The sequence below is a fragment of the Delphinapterus leucas genome, chromosome 11, assembly GCF_059928025.1.
Source record: "Delphinapterus leucas isolate spDelLeu-1000000601 "Yukka" chromosome 11, BTC_Dleu_Yukka2, whole genome shotgun sequence".
NCBI classification, from domain to species: domain Eukaryota; kingdom Metazoa; phylum Chordata; class Mammalia; order Artiodactyla; family Monodontidae; genus Delphinapterus; species Delphinapterus leucas.
The window spans coordinates 13,012,875-13,034,102 of NC_143139.1; the positions used below are offsets into that span (position 1 = coordinate 13,012,875).

The following is a 21,228-nucleotide window of genomic DNA, read 5'->3' on the forward strand; positions in this document are numbered from 1 at the left end:
TAATATTCCACTGGGAAACAGAGTATGGAAAAAGAAAAAGGAATCACTTTAAAATATCAACTTTAGTGAACGTTTGAGAGGAGGAGAGCCAATGAATTGGAGTCAGAAAGATAAGATAAGAAGTAGAAGAAAGGGGTGTGACAATACTAAGAGAGGAAAAAGTTTGAAGAGGAAGAGTTTGGTGAATGACTTCATATGCCACAAGGATGTGAAGCAGAACTAAGTTGGACCTAGTGACTGTATTAGTTGCGGTTCCCCAGAAACACAGAACGAACAATGTGTGTGTGTGTGTGTGTGTGTGTGTGTGTGTGTGTGTATATATATATATATATATATATATATATATATATGAATTGGTTGATGCAATTATGGAGAGTGAGAAGTACCAAGATCTACACTTGGCAAGCAGGAGACTCAGGAGAGCTGAGGGTCTAGTCCAGTCTGAGTCTGAAGGCAGGAGAAGACAGATGGCCTGGTTCAAAGATAGTCAAGCAGAGAGAGGGACTTCTTTCTTATTCAGCCTTTTTGTCCTAATCAGGCCTTCAATGGATTGGATGTGGCCCTCCCACACTGGGGAGGGCAATCTGCTTTGCTCAGTCTCCCAATTCAAGTGTTGATTCTGTCTAGAACCATCCTCCCAAGACACACCAAGAATAATGTTTAATCAAATATCTGAGCCTCCCCCCATTGCCCAGGCAAGTTGATACATAGAGTTTTCTATCACAGCAGAGAAAAGTCACTGGTGACCAGAGACCTTACCAAGAGGAGTTCCAGATGAGTGGTTCTGGCGATATCCAGATACCAAAGGACTGAGAAATAAACAGAAAGTAAATAAATGGAGACACTAGGTACGGACTGCTCATTCAAGAATGTTAGTTGACTGCAGAAGGAAGGGAAGAGGGAAAGCAACACATTCAGGAGAAAGATAAGTTGAGGAGGATTTTTTTAAGGTGAGGGAAATTCGAGTATGTTTAATATTTATTGGCTGAGACGGATGCATTTGTGAAGAGCAAATGATTGAAGTAACAAATGGGAAGAAGAATTAATTAATAGGGCAGGATATTGAAAAAGGCTGAAAGGAAAGTGATGTGTATGCAAATAATTAGAATATAATGCAATCTGAAGTAATAATATTACAAAGTGAGAAATATGTTCCATTGCCCAAGTATTAGATTTAGGCTTTAAACCTACAGAAAGAGCCATGGAGAATTATATCCTAACATATGTTCTATGCATTTATGCAAGAAAGTGAATAATATCAGATGATTACAAACACAGGTGGTGATTTTTTTTCAACTGTCCCAAAGAGTGAAACTTGATCATTATAAAGGTGTCAGGAACGCTATCCTGAATTGCTGTCTAAAGCCCCTGCCTAATTCATCTGCCTACTGTCTCAAATAGACATCAAGTCAAAGACTCCACTTAGCTCGGGGAAGAAATGTCTCAGAAGAATCTTGTCATGGATTTTTCAAGAATGACATAATTATCTTCTGTAGCAGTCAAGCGCAGAAGGGACGTAACATGAAGGATTACTCTGCACAGATGCAGAGCATCATCATTATGCAGAATTGAACAACACTGAATGACAGGTAGCTTTAGCCAAAAGGCGACTCTATTCTATTCACCACTGTGGTCCTCCTGCTTAGCTCCCAGGACTTGGCACCCAGAAAGCATTCAATAAATATTGGTTGTATGAGTGGATGAGAATGCTGTGATCCTAGGAATGCATTGTCAGTCTTCACTTGAAGGTCAGTATGCAAAGAAAATTCTTTAAAGGCCAAATTCCCAGGCATCTTTGGAACTTTAAGGCAAAACTCTTCATCTGAACGTAAGGCCAAAAGGCACAGAAGGGGCCAGATGAAATGCAAGCTTGTAGAGACACAGTATGCATGGTCCACGGGTTGACTGAAGAGAAGTGAGGTGGTGCTCCGTCCCTATCCTCCTTAGGATGGAGGCACTCCTGTCCTTGCACCTGGGGATATTGGTGACTAACAGCTCTTACCTGAGGGACTCTCAGGGAATTACCCTCAAAGGAAGACAGAGCTACTTAGCCTAAGGTCACACCGCTTCCCCAGGAGCAGCCCACATCCAATGGGTGGTTAACGGCGGGGGTGGTAGGGGTGCTGGTGTCCGTGGTGGGAGTGAAGTCCCATATGCCCCTTACCTCAAGGTGAGACAAGTCTGAATAGCTAGCCCAACTCCAGAGCTTTCTGTGGGATTGTCTGTGGTCTGTATTTTGCCTGCATCACAACTCCAGTCTCTTCTCTGCCCCATTCTTCTCCTTCACTCCCTCACGGATGGTGGTCCCTGTGGGCACTCTCTGTAAACCTCATGCATGCAGCTCTCGGTTTCTGGGTCATCCTGCTGTGGAGACTGACCTGAGACATTCTATGTCACTTACTGTTTCTAGATAGACAAGAGGGCAGTCTTCTAAGAGCTAAAACGTTCCAAGGAGCATTAGACTGAGGGCCTTGGTTCCAGCTCAGTGCATGCACCTGCATGTTCCAAAATACTAAAAATGGGAACCAGAGAATCAAGGGGGCCTGGCTTGGCTTGCGTGGGTCAGAACAAGTGTCTTTGTCCTGTCACGCAGAGGAGGGCACATCCTCACACCTGCAGCGCGCACCTGCTGGCTACTCTATGTCCGTGCCTCGCAGCGCCAAAACGCACCTTGCTTGGGTTTTGCCTGATTATTTGAGATGTTCCTAAGGTTATTCCCCTTTTGTTCCTGTTGTTCCCAGCACTTAGAGTTAATTTTTTCATCCTTTTGAGAGCTCTAATCCTGAAGGATAGTCAACTTCCCCTTCCAACCCAGGAAGAAAACAAAACTCTTCGATTTCATATCTTCCCTAGAGTCCAGTTCCCAAGATTCAAGCCAAATCTAGGTATTTCTTGAGACTTTCTCAGAATGTCTTGATTTTGAGTCTGTTTTCCACCACTTGGCTGTTTATTATGATGTTAGGACATTTAAAGATGTTTTCAGTTTAATTTTAAGTATAGCTGATATTTATTTAGCACTTATTAGTTGGTGGACATTTCTATTGTAAAATATAGCACGGATACAGGAAATCACACAGAAAAGCAAAGAGTAATGAACTGTGTGTATGTTTGTAACCCCTCCTCAGGATTAGAAATAGAACTTTTCTGGGCTGCTACTCCAGCAGCCCCTCTGTGTCTCAACTCTCCTCCTTCTCTCCAAAGTAACTGCTACTCAGATTCTATAATAATCACCTCTTTGCACTCCTTTAGAGTTTTATCAAAAAGTGTGCATCCCCAGGCACTGTACTTTTGTCTTGCCTGCTTTTAAAAATTCAAATTTCTTTAAATCTGCAATTTCCCCCTCCATCCCTTTCTTTTCCTCACACAATATCTGTTGAAGAACTTGGGGCATTTGATCTGCAGCTTCCCATAGTCTGGATTTTTCACCTTGTCATTTTCTTCTCTCTTCTGTATTCCCTACAAATTGGCAGCTGGATCCACACTTGACCAGACTTGTGTTTGATCCCTTCTGCAAGTGAAGGGATTTCAATCCCCATTCTGTCCATTCAGATATCTTTATTGAAGCTCAAATTGTCCTGTATTTGGCTAGTGGGGGCCTCTTCAAGTTGGCCTCTGAGTCTTCTTTACATGACTCTTTGGTAAGTTCTTTGCTATTGGGTGTGTCAAGATTTTCCAGGCTTATCTTGTACATTTCTGGCCCCAGATATGGATATAGCTACTTCTCTAAGAAGCTTTGGACATTTTTTCAGGGAAAATGATATTTCAAAACCACAATCTCTTTGCTTGATTATTGTTTCAAGGCTTCTTCAGTGGACACGTTACTTTATGAGTTCATACTAATAGTTCGAATTTAAATTCAGGAAGACAGGGCTTTTTACTTAACTTCTTCTGTATTGCATCTCTATTTACTTTCTTTTTTTAAAAAATATTTATTTATTTAATTTATTTTCCTTATTTTTTTTTGGCTGCGTCTGGTCTTAGTTGCAACACACCGGATCTTTGTTGAGGCATGTGGGATCTTTTTTGTTATGGTGCGCGGTCTGCTCGAGCTTTAGTTGTGGTGTGCGGGTTTTCTCTTCTCTAGTTGTGGCGCGTGGGCTCCAGAGCACGTGGGCTCTGTAGTTTGTGGCACGTGGGCTCTCTCGTTGAGGCATGAGAGCTCAATAGTTGTGGCACGCGGGCTTATTTGCCCCGTGGCATGTGGGATCTTAGTTCCCGGACCAGGGATTGAACCTGTGTCACCTACATTGGAAGGCGGATTCTTTACCACTGGACCACCAGGGGACTCCCTCTATTTCCTTTCTTCCATACCAAAATCCTAGTTCTCAAGGACACAGGGAATGATAGAATCAGAATATTGCATCATTACTCATCATCGTTACTCAATTCCAATAGTATATACACAAATGATACTAATACTACCACTGGCAATATGATCATTGAAAATAAACACAAATTTTGTTGCATGTACTTTCCCCATCTCCCATTAATTTTTATAGCTGTACTATATCTATATTGCCTAATCATATAGCCATTAATACTCTACTTTCCCCTTTTAATGCTCATTTGCTTATAGTTCTATAATAACTATATGTTTTATATATTTAGTTCTCACCATCAGTCCTTGTGTCTATGTCTCTAGTGATTTTGGTTCTCTGAAGCTCATTTCTAGAATATTCCTCAGGCACCCTCGTGGGAGTAATAGTCCTTGAGTTTTTACAGGTTGATAACAGTTTGTGTATGCTCATTATGTCTGAAAGTCAGTTTTGCTAAATAAAAATTCTCTTCTTTATATTTCCTTTAGACAGTTCTTTCCTTGAGTATGTTAATTAGGTCACTCTGTTTTTTTTTCCTATCATAAAGCATTGCTGTCATAAAGTCTTATGGTAACTTAATTTTTTCCCTTATAAATCACTTGCCCTTTTCCCCTAGATGCTCAAATAATTAATCTTCTGTAAAATCCGATGACTTTATTAGAATATGCCTTGGTGTTGGTCATTCTGAGTTGATATTCTCAGATGTGTGGTGTGTTCTTTCAATATATAATTTCTTTTTTAATTTCAGGAAGGTTTTCTTAAATTATTGTTTTTAGCATTTGTTCTCTTTCTTGCTTTGGTTTATTTCCTCAGGGATTCTTATATTGTGTAATTTGAATCTGCTTTGCCTATATTCCGTTGCTACTTTCTCTTTAATCCTTATCTCTTTATTTCCTTGTGATTTTTAAAACCTTCCTTCTTTTCACCTGCTATTTTCTTAAGGTGTATTTTGTGCTTATTTGCTTTTGTGTTCCTTCCAGTTTAGTCTTTGTTCCAGAAATGTCTTTTCATTTATTTATAATTCTTTCCTATGCTCTGTCACCTCATTTCTGAGTTTTTCTAATTCTGACTATACTGTTCTTTTACATCTTGTATCATTTTCTTAATGTCTTTTAGTTTATTTGAAATAGGTTACAGTTTTGATCTGTCCCTGTCTTTCTGATATGCTTTTATTATCTATAGTGATGTTATTCTGCTTTCTATTCTCTTTTATCATATAATAACTTTGCATAGGACTTGACTTCGATGCTTTTCTGCAGCTCATTTTTATGTGAAATCAGTTTTCTGAGATTTTAGAGGCCTGATTCAGGCTAGCTTTTCTAACTTCAGAGAATCCCCTCTTCTGCTGTTTTCCAAGACTTCTTGGTTCTGTTCTCCACCTCCACTTTTTTTTTTTTTTTTTTTTTGCGGTACGCGGGCCTCTCACCAATGTGGCCTCTGCCGCTGCGGAGCACAGGCTCCGGACACGCAGGCTCAGCGGCCATGGCTCACGGGCCCAGCCGCTCCGCGGCATGTGGGATCTTCCCGGACCGGGGCACGAACCCGCGCCCCCTGCATTGGCAGGCGGACTCTCAACCACTGCGCCACCAGGGAAGCCCTCCACCTCCACTTTCATCTGGATCTTTTCTTTCCTTTGTCTCAATTGGGCCAATTCTGTTCAATTTTCATTACATTCCAGAAGTTTCTCCTTAGTGCTGGGCCCTTTCCTGAAAGGAACCCCTGTCCTAGAAGAAATCTCATAAGTGATCAATTCTTCTAGTCCCAGTTTCTACCGAGAGCCCGCTTGCACTTGCCCATTGCTGGATTGCGTGAAGCCCTCCTGGTTTCAGTGGCCGTTCCCAAGTGGGCCCATGGTGCTTTGTCTTTGCTTCTCTCTGCTTTCTGCTGCCTAGATGCTGGTGCCACTCTGGTCCTGTGACTGGTGATTTGTCCGCCCTGGCTGATATTTTGAGGTTTCTAAAGAAGTCTAGTCATCTAGTTTCACAGTAAATGTTGACCATGGATTTTTGGTTTACTACCTAATTGTCTTTTCTGTTTTAATATAGCGATTCAGAAAGAAGAAGAAAATTATGGCACATCCACTGCCACCATCTTCTCTGGAGTACTAAGTGTTTGCCAAGTCCCCTTCAACTTTCAGGACATCCCAGTGGGATAGGAATAATTATTATTCTTATTTTACATACAAGGAAACTCAGGCTCAAGAGGTCAAACCGCTTCCTAAGGTCACCAGCCAGTAAGTGGTAGCTTTGGGATTTGAACCTATGTCTCTTTGACTCCTATGTTGGCTAAACTTTATATCAAAAATGTTATAAGATCATGCCTTTAACATTTAAAATGTGCATTCCCATAGAATGTTTTCCTAACCAAAATGTTGTAATTTATGATTAACAAAATATTAGAAAGTATTCAGCTTTAAACATAAGAATTTGGATGATTTTTTTCTTTTCTCTTCTTTTGTGCATATCCCCAAATTTCCCTAATGAGGAGATATTAAATTTAAATTGGAAAACCCAATACACCTTATTTAAAAAATTAAAATGAGCATGGTTGAAAGGTTCTTTGGCTAGTCCCAAAAGTCTATTTAACTTATTATATACATGAAATACAGTACAAATATGTGTATGCATGTGTGTATACGTATACATGTAATGCACATATACAAATTTGATTAACTCAGCAAAACATGCATGTGCTATATTAAATTGTTAGGCGCACAATTGTTAGGCGCATAATCGTTAAAGATGTAGTATCTGTGTTCAGACAAACCTGAGTTTGAATCCTAGATCTTTATCTTATTTGGGTTAACTGGGACAAATTTTTCAGGTCATTCATTCAAGCTTCAGTCTCCTTATCTGTAAAATGGAGATAATTTCATAGCGTTGTCCTGAACATAAACTGACGTACTGTGTGTGAAGCAAAGCACCTAAGACAGTGCCCGGCAAGAATAAGCACTCACTAAATTTGAAAGGTTATTAAATACAACCAGGATAGTAGAGAAACTAGGCTTAGTTAGGGGAAGTAGATGGAGAATTATAGCCACTCTGAAAATAATTTCTGCGTAATATCAAGCCTTTAGAAACAGGTGGGTTTTTTGTTTGTTTGTTTGTTTTAGAGGGGAGAGTTTTTAAAATTTATCAAAGATCAGTGAGTGCCTTTAAAATTGTTTCACAGCTGGAAGAAACAATAGTTATAGTAAGTAGCCTTAGAGGAGGTGGTCCAGTATGGAAATGACAACTCACACATCACATAAAAAGCATGTATAGGTCAGATACTTGTTGTAACTTGGAAATTGACCTCCTGTAGTATTCTGGGGCCAGATTGAAAATTGCCCTGCTGGGCCAGTACATACTTGACAGAAAACTTTGTCAGACCTCCCCAGGATGTATTTGGAAGGCCATTTGTAACCCTGGTAATTGTAAACAAATTGTACTGAGGTGGTAACTTGAAATGTGCACTGGTGACAACTGTTAGAATATTCAACTGCAATGAGTTTAATCGATTATAAAAGAGTGGTTCCTATTGGACGATGTAATACACATTGTCCTTCCTGCACTGAGTTTGCTATTTTGTGTCATTTGCTGTAGAGATAATAGAAGCATTTAATTTTATTGACCAAAAACGTGTGAGTTGAAATATGTAAACCGTGATGCCTCCCTCTGTAATTTTCAGCTGTAACATCATTTGTTCAGTGATAAGATGCCAGTTAACATCCAGAAGCTGACCTAGAGGTCATTTTCTGTGCTCGGAACCCGGGGAAGATGGAGAAGGGGTGGGGATGGTGCTTGTACTGCCATTGCAGTCACCTGGTCCATTAATACTGGTCCAGCTGCCCCTCATCATCCCCTCTCCCTGAAACCAGCTGGGAAATTTGAGTAGTGGTGACAGTAAGCAGGGGTGAGAACAACTGCACCGTTGGCTCCAGTGCATCCTACGAAGGGAAACCACAGTGTGAAAGAACTTCTTAGTTAATGTTTGGTGTAGAAAACCTCTGGCTACAAATGCTAATTACAGTCTATACACAACAGATGATTTTCAGCTCCAAGAATTGAGAATGGATTCTTCTCAGGTTCCGGTTTCTAGAAAAGGTGCATTTTTTCTGAGCAACTAGTAGTTTTTATTTTCTGATAGGCATTTTGTGATTTTGAAACAAATAATGCTTTTCTCTTTGTTTAGGTCACTAGGCAGTCACATTTGTGGCATCTCTACAAACCCTACAAGATCTAAGCCCAGTATATTTTTTTATCAAAAGATGTAAGCTAAGGTGAATGTAAAACCAAAAATTAAAATTTCTTTTCATATAGGCTTTATATTCTCCTAAAATATCCAAACTAGTCTTTTAAACATTCAAGGTAGTCTATTAAAAAGTAAAATACAAGGCTTCCCTGGTGGCGCAGTGGTTGAGAGTCCGCCTGCCGATGCAGGGGACACGGGTTCGTGCCCCGGTCCGGGAAGATCCCACATGCCGCGGAGCGGCTGGGCCCGTGAGCCATGACCGCTGAGCCTGCGCGTCCGGAGCCTGTGCTCTGCAACAGGAGAGGCCACATTGGTGAGAGGCCCGCGTACCACAAAAAAAAAAAAAAAAAAGTAAAATGCAGAATATAGTGAATAAATATCAAAATTTTAAATGTAATTTAAGAGAGCTGACATTTTAAATTAAATTTTAAAACATTTAATTCAATCATATTAAATGTTTTTATAAAGATAGAACAATGCACAATTCTAGAGTTCAATACCCATCAGGTTACCAATGTAGTGAAACCATGTCATGTTTCACAGGTAATGTCAAGCCTAGTGCTTCTCATGTGGGGAGATCTGGCAATTTCTGGAGATACTTTTGGTTCTCACAAGTGTTTCTGGGGAGAGAAGCTATTAGCATCTAGTGGAGAGAAGCTTGAGATGCTGCTAAGTAGGTTACAACGCACAGAAAAGCACCGGCCCTCTACAACAGGAGGAACCACAGCAACAAAAGGAAAGAATTATCCTATCCCAGATGTAAATAGTTCCAAGGTTGAGAAATCTGAGTATGTGTGTGTGTGTGTGTATGTGTGTGTGTGTGTATGTATATATTTGTATTTATATATCCAAATTATATACACACAAATGTAAGAGTAATGTGAACATTTAAGATTATAGAATGTTTCTCAGCTACCAGGTGCAGTGGTTGCACATATTGTACTAATTTGTGAATACCTCTGGAACCATGAATTGGAACACAAAAGCAAAAAAAAACCCAAAAAACAAAAAAAAAAAACCCAAAACAGCATTACTGGGAAACGATACTTTGTTATTCAATAATCTGTCGCATTCACATTCCCTCAGAGGAAAGATTTGACAGGCTAATTAATTTGTCTCATCTCTTAAGTACTTTTGCCACTGGAATCTCCTCCGTGCTCTAAAGCAGTGTCCATTCATCAGCAGTGGCACAACCCACAAACTTTTACAGTAATTGAGTGAAGGCACCTTTTGTGTGGAAGTTGTGGGCAGGAGATGAAGAGTGTTTCTCTGGGGTCTTAACAGCATTGGTCACGAGGGTGGATGATTAAAATACAAGTTGTCCCGTGCCAGCGCCATATCCCGAGAGACAGAAGCACCCATGCAGTCCTTAATAAATGTGCGTGTGTTTGTGTATGTATGTGTGGGTATGTGCATTCTTGTGTATGAACGCAGTGTGCTATGGGGACCCTCTAAAGCCCTGACCCAGTACTGTGGCCCCTTGTGCTCAGATCTGAGTACTGACATAAATACTTTTAAAAAATGTGTAAAATTTGAGGGCTTGGATTTTCAGCTTGAAGCCAGAAGGTGTTTAGGTGGGAACCAAGTCAGAAATAAGTTGGAGCACGAGGTACTATTAGAAGAATTCGCTTACATTAATACTTGAATGTTGTAATAAAGGACAAGCATTTCTGTATGTCTGATAGACTCCTGGGTAAAGGGTAGCACAGGTGTAGCTGAATCCCGGGTGAAGCTGTTTGTGCCTAGAGCAAGATTAGAGGTGAAACAGCCGAATGTGGGTGAGGCCTGGGGGCACAAGGACCCTGATCCTGAGGCTGCCTTTGCTTAATTCTACCCAGGGGATAACAAAGGCAAGAAAACTTAGGTTTAAATACTTTCACTTTCCAGGATCTTATTTCCCTTCCCCACTCCAATTTCCCTGGTTCATTTTCTCTTAATTGGTCCTGATTGGAAGTCATCATAAATCAGAATAATTTCTCTTTCATGCTCTTCAAATTTTAACTCACCAAAAAAAGTCTTTAGCTGGAAATGTCCATAAAAAATGAATGTCAGTGGTTTCATCTTTAACAGGGAGAAAATGAAACTCAGACATTTTGGAGTCACAGTCAAACTATCTGAGTATGATTGTGAATTGATTTATACAGGGCCTTTAAGATACTTCATGTCCTTTTTGGAATATACTAAGTAGGAATCACTCTTTCGCAGATCCAGAAATTATAGCCACCCGTGAAGTTAAATGCTATATCTGTCTTAGCCTAGGTCTGTACCAGGCTGATAATTTACTTCGAGACTCAAAAAGGCGATTTGACTCTGTTATCAAGTTCTCAAAATGACTTATTCAATACTGAGTATTTAGATAAAGAGTAAAGATTTCTTTCTTTTTCCCTTTCCTTCCTTCCTCCCTCCCTCCCTCCCTCCCTCCCTTCCTTCCTTCCTTCCTTCCTTCTTCCCTCCCTCCCTCTCTTCCTTTCTCCTCCTTCTTCCCATCTTTTCTTCCATTTTTTAAATCCACAGGCTCTGGAGTGACAGCCTGGGACAGCCCTGTGACAGCTATCACACAGGAGCTGTGTGGGAAATACTAATTTATATATGGATAGAGATTACACATGTTCCCTTAGCTCCGAAGTTGTAAATGGAACGACCTGCTTTCTAGTAATTTCTAGTCCTTATTTGAGTAATTTAAAGTCGAGTATGTTAAAGACCTTTATACATCAGTGTTTATGAGTTTGTTCGACACCACCTATCAAATCTAGGTTGTTGAGATAGAAGAGGGCTAGGGTACGGGTAAGTTCCTTCATTTCATTTGAATAGCCACTGGATTCATTTGATCTCTCCTGTAAACTTCTTCAGGTAGTAGAGTCTAGGCATGAGCATCATAAGAAACTTGAGAAGACGTTTCAGTGAAACAAACCCAAGTACCCAACATAATTCTTAGGGTAGTTTATTTTTTGGAGCAATTGTTAAATTTTTTAAAATTCACTGTATTAATGCTGTAGAGATAAACTGAGAAGGTCAACCAGAAAGTCCTAGAAAAGATGACAGTCAAGAGAGTAGAACTTTCATGTTGGAATCATGTTTTACTCTTTATGGTGCAATAGAGACCCTTCCAAACAAAGCTCCTTTAGTGCTGTCGTCTCAGTGGAGGCAAATAGGAAGGCTCCCTTACATTATTTTTTACTTTATGGCCATATGACCTTGAAGAAGCCCTGAGCTTCACTTTATTTGCAAAATGGGGGCAACTGCTTTCCTTGTTTTGCAGAGTTGTGAAGCCCAAGAGTGGTAATTATCAGTTATAACCCTGGTCAAACACCAAAGCTTTATATTGATGTAAGGCAGTAGTATTGTGACAGACATCAGTGGTTTTAAAGAATAACGAAGAAAGGATAGTTCTTATTTTATGGAAAGCAAAGGGTGCAGGATAGACTCCCAGGATTAGGCAGGTGGAGTGCTAAGGGGCATTGTAAGAGGAGAGGTAAAAATGCGAAATATAAGTTTTTCCCACTTCATATTTTGCTCAGGCTTTTTTTTTTTTGCGGTACACGGGCCTCTCACTGTCGTGGCCTCTCCCGTTGCGGAGCACAGGCTCGGGACGCACAGGCTCAGTGGCCATGGCTCACGGGCCCAGCCGCTCCGTGGCATGTGGGATCTTCCCGGACCGGGGCACGAACCTGTGTCCCCTGCATCGGCAGGCGGACTCTCAACCGCTGCGCCACCAGGGAAGCCCTTTACTCAGGCTTTGTTTGGCATTTAGTCATTCTTCTCACCTGATGTAAGGCCATTCCATCTGCTGAAGGAAAAACAGAGATTTTAGGGTCTTCAGATTTGGGGAGTGGCATCTACATGAGATACAGAAATAGTTTCTCCTGCAGGATGCATAAAAGGCTGCCTGGCCAAGAAACTATGTTCCTCCCCTTAGCCTTCCAACATTTCTTTAGAAGAGTTTGAAGTCTTCCAAGTATTCATGTCTTGAATAGGACTTCTCATCTTACTGAGCTGAAGTAATTTGGCTTCGGCCTATTTTCTGCCTGTTAGTCATGTACAGCAAGGTAGTAATAGAAATAGATGGAAAGGGAAGGAAAAGGAGGGAACAGAGAAGGAAGGGGGGATAGAAAGGACCAGAACATTTACTGAGTATCTGCTCTGTGTCAAACACTGCATCAGACATTTTATAGTTTAGAAAGTTAAACCATATAGTCTGGTACTTTCTTTGGCTACTCCAGTGACTAGTGGACATTTGAGATTCATTTATTATTTTCAGATGAAGTGGTAATAACTTAAAAATTTACTTTCTGTGTCTCTGAGCCAAGTGGTATCTTTGGGCAGTGTCTTAGTCAGTTTGGGCCGGTATAACAAAAATACCACAGACTGGGTGGCTAAAACAACGTTTATTCCTCTCAGTTCTGGTGGCTGGGAAGTTCAAGATCTAGGCATAGGCAGATTTGCTATCTATTTGGTATCTGATGAGAGCCTACTTCTGGGTCAGAAATGACCGTTGTTTTCCTATGTCCTCAAATGAGGGTAAGGGTTAAGAAAGCTCTCTGGAGTCTCTTCTATAAGATCACTTCCCAAAGGCCCCAGCTCCTAATACTGTCACACTGAGGGTTAGGATTTTAACATATGAATTTGGCAGGGGGTCACAAACATTCAGTGCATAACAGATGGGGAAAAAGAAATTCTCCCTGCCATGCTACTCTCTTCAACCAGAGTTTGGTCCTCTTCAGCTGAGTACCATAGACACTGACAGAATGCTACAAGTCCTGATAAAGCTACTCACCAGCTCTTGAGAATTTTCTGTGTCTCCTCTTCAGGAGCAGCAAGTTTAGTGATAAGAGATAGATGAATAAAGCCTAGAGACCAATTAACAGGCTAGATGTGTCTTATCAAACCAGGCTGTGACATTCAAACCCAAGCTTTCCTTGTGTGCCTGCCTAGAAGGTGTTTGGTGGAGAATACAGATGCTTACAAATGAGCACCTGCTTTTTAGATGAACAGAGTGGGATAACAGACGGGATTTTTTTTTTTTTTTTTAAAGAGTCCTAGCTTTGGGCTAAAGGGGTTTGAAGTCCTCAGTGAAACTTTATTTTTTGTTTTCACATTTTAGGTAGGCTCTCACTTGACTCTACTGGCCTGCTGAAATTCATAGACCAAGCAGAAACATAAGAGAAAGAAAGAGAGGGATCAAGCCGAATTTGGCAGTCCAAAGGATGTTTTTTCAATCAGCATGGTGGGGTGCTTTTGCATGGTGATCCACACAGTCTGCTATTGAAAGTGTTTAATAAGACGAACTCTCTGGTTAAAAGGTCCCAAATCTCCCCTTCTTGTATGAGGATGAAGAGCTTCTGTTAAAGCAATAGAATTCTGGGACCAGGGTTATTTTGACTTTCCATCAGTCCTTTACTTTAAAAGACCTCTCTCCTCCAGTGAACTAATATCAAGAATGCGAGAGATGGCATGGGTTTAGGAAGGGGTGAGTTTGGGAGAGGGGATGAAAAATGAATTCTGTTTGGACACATCAAAATTGTACAGCTCCACATGGAGATACCTAATAGATGGGTTTAGAAATAGTTCTGGAACTCAGAAAAGAGGTATGAAGAGAGAGACTTGGCTTATTAGGCCTAGATGGTAGTTGACGCCATGAAAGTAAATGAGATTTTCTGGAACCAGTGATGCATAAAGTTAAGAAATGGAATCTAGGATAGGACTATGGAGGGAACGCCAACTTCTTGTGGTGTCGATGGCAAAAGAAAACCAGTACAAGAAAACTACCACTAAACACACAATACCCAACTGAAATAGAAATGGAAAACTTCTGCCTGTCTGAGTCATGATGATGACATTTTAGCCCTCTTCATAACTTATACTCTGAGAGGGGTGGTCCAATTCGTGGTGGCTGGTAGCAAAACAGGGAATCTGTCAGAGTTCAAGGTTGGGGAGAGAGATGTGTGTGAGAGGGTCAGGGGACCAGAGTATGGGAGAGTGAGAGAGGGAGAGACAAATACGCTTAAAAGGAGGGAAAAAGAGAAGTCTATGTGTATGTATGTGTATGTGCGTGTTGTCAGCTACAAATTGGCCCTTGCCATTGGCACTTGCCATCGCCCTCTATGAGGATTTAGTTATGAGCTGCTGCAGTTGCTGACTTTCAACACCCCCTGAAAGGAGTTCAGGGTGGAGAGCTGAAATGAGGCACTCTGTGCTCTGGGAGAAACTGGCAGAGCAGGTCTTCAGAGACATATTTTCAGGTGCCAATTTTATGAGCCCAATTCTTGTTTTTCCTCATATCTAGAAAAACACTAAAATCCTTCATGGTGATGACTGTTACTTGTGACTAACAGAAACCTTCTGCAAAAAAAATATGTGCTCGATTGCATGTACTCCCCCTTCACCAAAATCACATATATACTGACCTTCACCCCTACCTCTTTGGAGCAGTTTCTCGGAGCTATCTGAAATGCTGTCTCCTGGGCTGCAGTCCTCATTTTGCCCCAAATAAAACTTAACTCGCAACTCTCACGTTGTGCTTTTTTTTTTTTTTTTGAGTCGACAGTGTGTATTCAGAGTTCAAGCTGCAGAATATTCAGTGAGTACCCCTTTATGTTTATCAGAGTGTTATAAAACTAACCAATAAGTTCAACAGAAATATACTCCAGAAATAACTGATTATATACTTGATTCTTTGGTCGTGTGCATCGTCTACCTAGTAAAAGCATTGCTGTGAGGTTTAAAATTCTGTCTCCAGTGTTCATCTCTGTCAACAACATGCATTTGAAATTTCAGAAATTCAAAATCTGAGGGTGCCTTTCCTTCCTTGGGTTCATTTATTAATTTTCAATTTTTTACTTCTTTTTTTTTTTTTTTTGCAGTACGCGGGCCTCTGACTGTTGTGGCCTCTCTCGTTGCGGAGCACAGGCTGCGGACGCGCAGGTTCAGCGGCCATGGCTCACGGGCCCAGCCGCTCCGTGGCATGTGGGATCTTCCCGGACCGGGATCGAACCCGTGTCCCCTGCATCGGCAGGCGGACTCTCAACCACTGCGCCACCAGGGAAGCCCCAATTTTCAATTTTTTTTTCAGACACTTATTGACTTTGATCTTTGTCCAACGTTTTCTTAAACATATACAGGATCAGGGAAAATGATTTCTTCCTTTTGCAGGGCAACAGGGGCACACAGCAAAGCAGTACCTGGGCCTGGAGGTGAGAGCCGCGAGGATGCCTCTCGTGGACTCAGCACATTTCTCCTCAGATAGGCCTCCCTAGAAGGTCGTCTCTAGAGCCAAAGTTCAGACCTTCAGGCAACTGTATACAGTTGGCCCTCTGGATCCTTGGGTTCCATATCCATAGGTTCATCCAGCCACAGATCCAAAATATTTGAAAGGAAAATTCCAGAAAATTCCCCAAAGCAAAACTTGAATTCGCTGCAAGCTGACAACAATTTACATAGAATTTATATTGTATTAGGTATTATAAGTAAGCTAGAGATTATTTGAAGTTTACTGGAGGATGTGCACAGGTTATGTGCAAATACTACACCATTTTATACAAGGGCCTTGAGCATCCTTGGATTTTGTTATTCCCCAGGGGTCCTGGAACCAATCCCCGTGGAAACTGAGGGATGACCGCCACATCAAAATCAAAATATCTAAAACTTGATTCTTCATCTTCCCTCCTTTGCTGCAACTTCTCCTCCTGTGTTTACTTTTGTTGTGACAGTGTTATCATCCCCTCAGTAAGTGATTCCCTAAACACGTTCTAAATTGTGACACATTAATGGGTTGTGAAATTAATTTAATGGGTTGTGACCAGTATTTCTTTATTCATTTATTTTTATACTGTAGGAACAGTAAAACGTGTGTTTTTTTTAAATTGAAGTATAGCTGATTTACAGTGATTCAGGTATACAACAAAGTGATTCAGTTATATATATATATATATGTATATATATATTCTTTGTCAGATTCTTCTCCATTATAGGTTGTTACAAGATATTGAATATAATTCTCTGTGGTATATAGTAGGTCATTGTTGTTTATTTTATATATAATAGTGTGTACCTACTAATCCCAAATTTCCAATTTATCCCCTCTCCTCTTTTCCCCTTTGGTAACCATAAGCTTGTTTTCAATGTCTGTGACTGTATTTCTGTTTTGTAAATAAGTTCATCTGTATCATTTTTTTTTTAGATTCCACATGTGAGTGATATCATATGATATTTGTCCTTCTCTGTCTGACTTACTTCACTTAGTATGATAATCTCTAGGTCCATCCATGTTGCTGCAAATGGCATTATTTCATTCTTTTTTATGGCTGAGTAATATTCCATTGCATGTGTGTGTGTGTGTGTGTGTATATATATATATAAACATACACACACACACACATATATCACATCTTCTTTATCTATTCATCTGTGACCAGCATTTAACAACAGAAACAGAATTGAAAATATCAGAGTGCATTACATATAGTAAGGCTCAGTATTGTTTTGTGAAACTTTAGTCTCAGTTATTCATAAGTGTGAATGCAAGTGTGGTGTGTGGATGTGTGTACACAGTGTCTCAATGTAAAATGCTTCCTAACATGGATCACAGTCAAAATGCTGAACGCTGCTGCTCTTGGTCATCCAGCTGAGAAAACCGGGGGTTGTATTAACTTTCTCCTTGTGATTAGATATATTTCCTTTCCACCCCTCCACGACTGTCTTCTTTCAGGTCTCCATTGTTTTAGAGAGATTTATTGCAGTAATCTAACTCGTCTCCATCTCCAGTGGTGCCTTTCTCACACTCTCTTTCACGTACCTGCTGGAGTCATCCTTATGACATCCGCGATCTGGCCGCAGCCCACCTCTCTAGCCCCATCTCCTTCTCTTCCTCATACAACTCTTAAGACAAGTCATAATGCAAGAATCCCAGTGCCCTGAATACTCTTACTTGACTCTGTGCCTAAGCTCACATGGTTCTCTGCCAGGAAGGCCTTTGCATTTTTCTTATCTCTTATTGCTGTGCATTTAATTTTTACTCTTCCTGAGGGGCTTAGCTTAAGGCCACTGCTTCTGAGAAACACTTCCTAGCCCCTCAGTCTGGTTTCCCTGCTCTTCTTTGTGCTTCAAAAATATTTTGTACATCTCCTCAAATATATTGTCATGTGTCTGAATTTCAGTCCACTACCTAGGAAAGCAAAATGTATAAGGAGGCTACAGCTCAATTTATAGATTAAGACCCTGTTTTCTCCCAAGGTGACTGATACTTAATGTCAGTCCATTGGAGATTTAGCCTTCTTCTTCTGGAATAGAGACTGAGTTTTAGGGCTCTTGCATTGTGCTCAAGCTTGGACAGAGGGGAGGGTCTGGAGAGGCAGAACATGTGATCTTTTTTATGGACTGAACGTGTCTTCTCTCAGATTCATATGTTGAAGCCCTAACCCCCAGTGTGATGGAATTTAGGGATGGGGCCTTTGGGAGGTAATTAGGGTTAGATGAGGTCATGAAGGTGGGGCCCCCATGATGGGATTAGTGCCCTTATAAGAAGAGCAAAAGAGTACCCTCTCCCTCTGCCATGTGAGGACACAGCAAGAAGACAGCCATCTACAAGCCAGAAAGCTTGCCTTCACCAGAAACCAAGTCTGCTGGCACCTTGATTGTGAACTCCCAGACTCCAGAACTTTAAGAATTAAATGTCTTTTGTTTATAAGGAAAAAAAAAAAAAAAAGCCAGCCTCTTCTAAATATCCATCACCCCCTGTGTGGATTGAATTCTGTCCCCCAAGAGATATGTTAAAGTTCTAATCCCTAGTACTTGTGAATGCCACCTTATTTGGAAATTGGATCTTTGCAGATGTAATCAAGTTAATATGAGGTCATACTGGATTAAGATGGGCCCAAAGTCCAATGACTGATGTCCTCATGAGGAGAGAGAGATTTGAAGAAACAGAAGAGACATAGGAGGAAGGCCAAGTGAAGATGGAGGCAGAGATTGGAGTGATGTGTCTACAAGCCAATGGATACTAAGGAATGCCAGCACCACAGCAAGCTGAGAACACAGAGCAGACCCTTCCCTAGAGCCTTCAGAGGAAGCACAGCCCTGCTGACCCATTGATTTTTTTCTTTTTCTTTCTTTCTTTTTTTTTTTTTTGCGATACGTGGGCCTCTCACTGTTGTGGCCTCTCCCGTTGAGGAGCACAGGCTCCAGACACACAGGCTCAGCGGCCATGGCTCACGGGCCCAGCCGCTCCGCAGCATGTGGGATCTTCCCAGACCGGGGCACGAACCCATGTCCCCTGCATCGGCAGGCGGACTCTCAACCACTGCGCCACCAGGGAAGCCCGATTTTTTTCTTTTTTTAAAGATTTTTTGGCTTCCCTGGTGGCACAGTGGTTAAGAATCCACCTGCCAATGCAGGGGACATGGGTTCGAGCCCTGGTCTGGGAAGATCCCACATGCCACGGAACAACTAAGCCCATGCACCACAGCTACTGAGCCTGCACTATAGAGCCCGCGAGCCACAACTACTGAGCCCGCATGCCACAACTACTGAAGCCTGCATGCCTAGAACCCGTGCTCCGCAACAAGAGAAGCCACCGCAATGGGAAGCCCATGCACTGCAACTAAGAGTAGCCCCCGCTCACCACAACTAGAGAAAGCCCACATGCAGAAACGAAGACCCAATGCAGCCAACAATAAATAAGTAAAATAAATAAATTTATATATATATATATAAAGCAGATGCCTGCAACATTGCTTAAAAAAATTTTTTTAAATGTGGACCATTTTTAAAGTTTTTATTAAATTTGTTACAGTATTGCTTCTGTTTTATGTTTTTTTGGTTTTTTGGCCACGAGGCAGGTGGGATCTTAGCTCCTTGACCAGGGATCGAACCCGCATCCACTGTATTGGAAGGCAAAGTCTTAACCACTGTACTGCCAGGGAAGTCCCTGACCCATTGATTTTGCACTTCTGGCCTCCAGAACTGTTGAGAGAATATTTTTCTGCTGTTTTAAGTCACCTAGTTTTTGGTGTTTTTCCAGGAAATTCCCAGAGAAAGAATCCACTCCATCATCCACATGGCCCCTTCTGACCACAGCTGCTCTCATGCCTTACTAGGTAAGAAATCTTCCTGATTTCTTGTGGCTCTGTGTAGATTTACCGTAGCGGTCTCACTGCCTCTCTTCATCCTTCCAGCATTTTACTCCAATTTGAGAAAGTTATTAAAAAAAATAGTATCCTGCCACATAATTAACACACTTCCCTATAGTCCATGACTTACTTGACTATTTCTTGAGGAGACAGATTATATCTTTTTGACATGATAACTGCAGTGCCCAGCCCACAGTGTGTGTTTAATAAGCAAGTCTGGTCGACAGTGTGTCTGAGGGAGAGAATAATGAGCAGAGCTTCTCATAAACCTGTGTGTCAACACCCTTCGTAATACTGGAATTTCTGGCAACACACTTAAGGGGATTAAAACAGAAAAAGTTGTTTAAATAAGCAAATTGGGAAAATTGAGAAAACAGTGTGCCTTGCTTTCATGCATTCACTTGCTGCCATTCAACCACGTAGGACTATTTACTGCCCTGACCATGTTTTCTTATTTATCTAGGAAGCAAAATTCTGACAGTTTAAGTAATCACATGATGTGAGGTCACAAATATACTCACACTATAGTCAGATGCGCAAAGAAAATGTAAATTCTTCATTTTTCAATAGTAAGCTGACCTTCTTCACAAGCTCCCACCCACTGGATAGTGGGGGAAGAAAACCCCAGCTATTTTTTAGTCTAGTGTTTAAATAGTCTCTTTATGTAAATCAGCCTCTCTGTAGATGGCTCAAATAAAATGCTCAGTCTTTCGGAATTCCATCTCCAAGCCCATTAGATTAGTTTCCTCGTTGCCTGCTACAGCAACGTACCAAAAACTGGGTGGCTTAAGACACAGACATTTATTGTCCACAGGTCTGGAGGACAGAAGTCCGAAATCAAGGGCCGTGCTCTGCCCAGAACTTTTAGGGGCCTCCTTCCTTGCCCATTCCTAACGTGTGATAGTACGCTAGCAATCGTTGGCATTCCTTGGCTTGCAGCTGCTCCAGTCTCAGCCTTCATCTTCACGTGGTGTCCCCCTGTGTATCTCTGTATTCATATGGCCATCTTCTTACAAGGACATCAGTCATATGGATTAGGAGACCACCCTACTTCAGTATGACCTTGTTTTAACTAATTACACCTGAAACAACCTTATTTCCAAATAAAGTCACACTCTGAAGTACTGGGGGTTAGAATTTCAACATATCTTTTTTTAAAAATTTTACTGAAGTATAGTTGATTTACAATGTTGTGTTAATTTCTTCTGTACAGCAAAGTGACTCAGTTATACATATGTATATATTCCTTTTCATATTCTTTTCCATTATGGTTTGTCACAGGATATTGAATATAGTTCCCTGTGCTATACAGTAGGACCTTGTTGTTTATCCATTCTATATATAATAGTTTGCACCTGCTAATCCCAAATTCCCAGTCCATCCCTCCCCCCATCCCATTCCCCCTTGGCAACCACAAGTCTGTTCTCCGTATCTGTGAGTCTGTTTTTGTTTCGTTGATATGTTGATTTGTGTTAGATTCCACATATAAGTGATATCATCAACGTATCTTTTTGGGGGAACACAATTCAAACCTTCATAACCATCTTTTCTTTACC

The 21,228-nt window shown here is 41.1% G+C and overlaps 1 long non-coding RNA gene across 1 annotated transcript in view; it reads left to right on the top strand.

Moving 5' to 3' along the window:
- Positions 1 to 373: 373 nt before the first annotated feature.
- LOC149747958 (uncharacterized) overlaps positions 374 to 21,228 on the top strand; it is a 150,136-nt gene continuing 129,281 nt past the window's right edge. The window contains exon 1 of the long non-coding RNA XR_016394878.1: positions 374 to 19,639. This is a non-coding gene — a long non-coding RNA (uncharacterized LOC149747958). The remainder of the gene's footprint in view (positions 19,640 to 21,228) is intronic.